The sequence below is a fragment of the Bison bison genome, unplaced genomic scaffold, assembly GCF_000754665.1.
Source record: "Bison bison bison isolate TAMUID 2011002044 unplaced genomic scaffold, Bison_UMD1.0 scf7180017864203, whole genome shotgun sequence".
Taxonomy (NCBI): domain Eukaryota; kingdom Metazoa; phylum Chordata; class Mammalia; order Artiodactyla; family Bovidae; genus Bison; species Bison bison.
The window spans coordinates 4,640,426-4,644,791 of record NW_011494775.1 but is presented as its reverse complement, the minus strand read 5'-3'; the positions used below and the strand labels follow the sequence as shown (position 1 = coordinate 4,644,791).

The 4,366-nt window shown below is 47.5% G+C and overlaps 1 protein-coding gene across 1 annotated transcript in view; it reads right to left on the bottom strand.

Moving 5' to 3' along the window:
* The window catches only part of SKP1 (S-phase kinase-associated protein 1), a 13,217-nt gene extending 10,145 nt beyond the window's left edge, over positions 1-3,072 (bottom strand). Inside the window, exon 1 of the mRNA XM_010844519.1 lies at positions 2,820-3,072. The gene's annotated coding sequence lies outside the window, so the exon portion shown is untranslated. The remainder of the gene's footprint in view (positions 1-2,819) is intronic.
* Positions 3,073-4,366: the final 1,294 nt, after the last annotated feature.

The following is a 4,366-nucleotide window of genomic DNA, read 5'->3' as shown; positions in this document are numbered from 1 at the left end:
GAATAAATAATTTATAATTCTGATGCAAAATACATCTTTTTTTTTTTTTTTTTTTTTTTCCTTTTTTTTTTTTTTCTTTTCTTTTTTTTTTTTTTTTTTCCTTTTTTTTTCTTCCCTGTGTTCCCCCATTCAATCTGGGCTGCCACAATCAGACAGGCAGAAAGCACGAGGATGTTTTTCTTGCATCTGTAGTGTAAACCTTAGCAGACAGTAACTGCAAAATACATCTAAAATGGACTTACTGACTCTGCCTTTCTGCTCTCACTGACTACCCCTATTTGAATAGTTAACTGCCACTATTAACCACCTGCACACCTGAGATCAGATCAGATCAGATCAGTCACTCAGTCATGTCCGACTCTTTGCGACCCCATGAATCGCAGCACGCCAGGCCTCCCTGTCCATCACCAACTCCCGGAGTTCACTGAGACTCAAGTCCATCGAGTCAGTGATGCCATCCAGCCATCTCATCCTCTGTCGTCCCCTTCTCCTCCTGCCCCCAATCCCTCCCAAAGCTACCAAATAAGATAGTAATTTTCCCAGCAGTGAGACTTTTCAGTGAAAAATGAGTTCAGATCTAAAGAGTAGATCAGGATATACTTATGTTTGGATCAATGCAAGACCATATACAAGTGAATATAATATTTAATGAGAAGATGTTGTCCTAATGACTTAAACATAATTAACTTAAATTTCCTTTTTATCTTTCATTATTACTGACTGTCCAGGTATCCCCAGTTTAAGATCTTCCAAAATCCTCAGAGTAATAACCTATTATTTGCTCCAAAAAAAATTTATTAACTCAATGTTAATTACGAGTCATTAGGAAAAGGACACCTCTTACATAAAATTAAACAATTCAAAAGAGCTGAATTCTGACAAAAATTTTTTTTAAAAAAAACCTCTTTAAAATTGAAACGTTCTAAGCGTCTAAGCCAGCAATTTCTTACCATCTTCAGATTTTTGGGTGAGTGGTTCAGGGAAGAGAGTAATGGCAGCAATACCTGACCCTAAAAATTCAAGACCTCTTTCAATTTCAAGTATAAATTTTTCAATCCTGTGACATCATTACAACTTAAAAACATAGAATTTGACACTGAAAACACCGATTGAACCTTTGTTAAGGTCCCAAGACTTAAAACCCATTAAAACAGTTAAAATATTCATTCTGCTTTCCCCAGATAAGTATCCCCATTTCCCAAAGAGACAAATTAGCACAAGGAAGCAAAAAGGTAAAGTTGTTTTAAAACAAGCCATTGAAATACCCAGCTCTCCCTCATCCATGGTTGGAGAGAATCAGATTTCATTTTTCATTTCACAAATATGTCTGTTTTCTCCATGTTGCTCAGTACCTGCCAATAATGCAGTTGTCAAGTTCCATGGGTAAAGACCCAGAGCAGAGGACCTTCTCTGTAACAAGGTGCTAACAAAAGGTATCCCCAAAAGAAGTATTTTAATGTGAGTTCAATTTCTAATTATGAAACATTCTTTGTTGTTTTTTTTTACTTTCCATGTACTGGAGTGAAAATTATTAGACAACCCCAAGTCCGGCAAAACAGCTGATAAAATTACGTTTAAGCATATTTCAAATAACTTTCGATAAACAGCAAGATCTGCTTACTCACAGTCAAATTCGTGTATTAGGTTACTTTTAAAGGAGTTGAGATCTTACTCAACAGCAAGGAAGCAATCGCTTAATCTGTAATTCGATGCCCTTTGTAACACTAAACTTGATACTCAAATTTTTTTAGGGTCAAACATCTGGAATTCAGAGCAAAATTTAATAATGGATGAAATTTTGTTTGAAATGCTTTCAAGACTATTCCTTCAATTCCTTATGCTCCGGTATTTGTAAATTAAATCACCCTCTATGAGGTAGGTTTTATAGAGGAAAAAGAGGGAAAAGCCTGTTTTAAGTGACTCGAAATTCTAACACCTTTTAGGGGGTAGAATGAAACCTGCATTGCTCTATAACACAGAAACCTTCTACTATAATAAGGCTCTGATGAAAAAAATTCATGACCCCAAATCTAAGCGTGAAGTCTCCATTAAAAAGTGAACCAAAGCAGGGAATGAATATCCTTTCAAAAAAAAGCCAGGCACCTGGAGTTAACGCACCTAAAAAACCACACCACTATGACGATGGCATCTGCTATTACAACAACCGTTTCAGCAATCCCTAGCTGTGGTAAAACAGAAATATTCTGAAGGAGCAGGCGGCTCTCTGTCAAGATTCGGTCCCAGCAGTTAGGTAGGACCGGTGACTAGTGACGCCAGATACACGGGCGAGAAAGGATGTGAACCAAGAATCCAGCGTTCCCGGACTACCACTGCCACGCTCGCTCCGGACACCAAAACAATAAACATGGACACACGCCCACACTCACGACAACCCCTGGAACTCCATTAAAAGCCCCACCGCCACCCTCGCCCTGGGTCCTGGGGCCGGCAGGCTTACGGACAAGGGAGGCCCCCGGCCCCAGACTGGGCCTGCAGCCGAACACCGCGGCGGCTGCAGGTCGCCCCGTGGAGAGGAGGCCCAATCCCAGGCTCGACTCGCACCTTCTCCCTCCCGCCCGCCGGGCACTCACCGGGGCGCCGTGAAGACGCGCGACTAGAGGCCGCCTCCTCGAGTCGAACCGAGGGGTGGGAGAACTGGGCCCGCTGGCACCTCCCAGAGAATGGGGGTCGACAACTGTTCCACCAGGCCTGAGGTGAGGCCAGGCCCAGGTGCCTCCCGCCTCCTCCTGGCCAAAGCCCTAACGGTATGACCACCAGCTCGCAACCCGCCCCTTCCAGCCCCGTCGGCGTCCACTTACGGTGGTAGGTCTCAAGGAGATGGCGGGCCGGAGGCTGAAGTGAGCAGGGCAACGTCGTCAAACAGCAACACTGAAAAGCGGAGAACAAGGCCACTACAGCGCGGCGGGGCGGCGCGGCGTCGGCCTTTATAGGAGCGGGCGCAGGCGCCGAGGACCCTGGGGCCCGTGACGTCACAGAACCGGCGGGGCTGGCCGGCGAGATCGCCTGACGGCAGGCGGAGGCCAACGGGACGGGCAAGGTGGAGACGCGGCTGGGCGAGGTCCAGCGGGCCTTGATTCTCACCCACTTCCTCGAAAGCTCGGCTCGCTCTCCTCAAAACAGGAACGGCGAACTGGCTGCGGTAAATCACGGTCTGCAGGGGTCCTTCAGGCGGGGGTGTCCTAAACTGAATTAAAGACCCAGGTCTTGAAAAGCCTAAAAGCCACGGGCGTAGGGGAAGGAGGGGGAAGGGAGTGAACTGGGAGGAGAAGGGTGGGGATAGAGGTGGGGAAGGGGAGTTTGAGGGAGGAAGAGGTGTTCTTGGGTGGGTGATGTTTGGGAGGGGCTGTGACTCCCTTTCAGGGTAGGGAAACTGGGACTCAGAATGGAGCTGGCAGGCAGCGTTGTGAGATTCTGCTTAGGGCCTCCGTGCCCTCCCCTGAACCTAACATGAGTTACCTCACTCTTCACAATAATCCATATGGTGAAATATCGTTATTCCCTTTTTTATTTGTGAGGGAACAGGTTCAGAACGAGGCAGTGCAAGGAGTTTTTGATACTCTTAACCCGTTATTTCCTGCCAAGGACTTCTGAAGAGGCCTCTAGTCCAAAATAACCAGGGAGAGCCCAAGTCTAGAGTGGAGGTCTCAACCGGTGAACATCCATTCTGCATAAGTGTATTGAGCCTGGGGCGGGAGTTGGGGGGTGGGGGTGAGGACTGGAATGGGGAAGAGCTCTGCAGCAAACTAGGCAGCCAGAGTCCAACCCGCTCTGAACACTTGTGTGGGATGCTCCCTGATAATTTTGCTTTGGATGAACCCAACCCTTAAGACACGACTGAGCGACTGAACTGAACTGAACTGAACCCTTAAGGGAAAGGGATAAGTCTGAAAATTCCCACCCCCACCCTCGCCAGTCAGGGACTTTGACCCTACCCTGCTCTGCCTAGGGAACAACAGCCACCCCACCCCAGGAGACAAGGCGCCAGCTCACCTAACCAACAAGCACGTGACTGGTATTCTTGACGCCAAAGAGACAAAAGACACTTCCACACAGGGGCCCCTAAAGAAAGCAGAGGCCCACAGCTCTTGTGGGATGGGACTGGGCAGGGAGGCCAAGCAGCTCCTTGGGTTACCAGGTCTTTGTCTGCAAGCTGTGGTATCCAGTGTCTGCCAGGTGCCACAGCTGATGACAGGAAGATCAAAGGACCTGCAGGCCTCATACTTTTTTTGTCACAGCACAACCCTGCCCTCACTAGCTCCAGTTTCTGGTCTCCTAGTCAAGGCCCACTGGAGTCCCTTTGCTCCCCTGCTTACGGCATACCAGGTGGCACCGGCTAAGCTTGTTG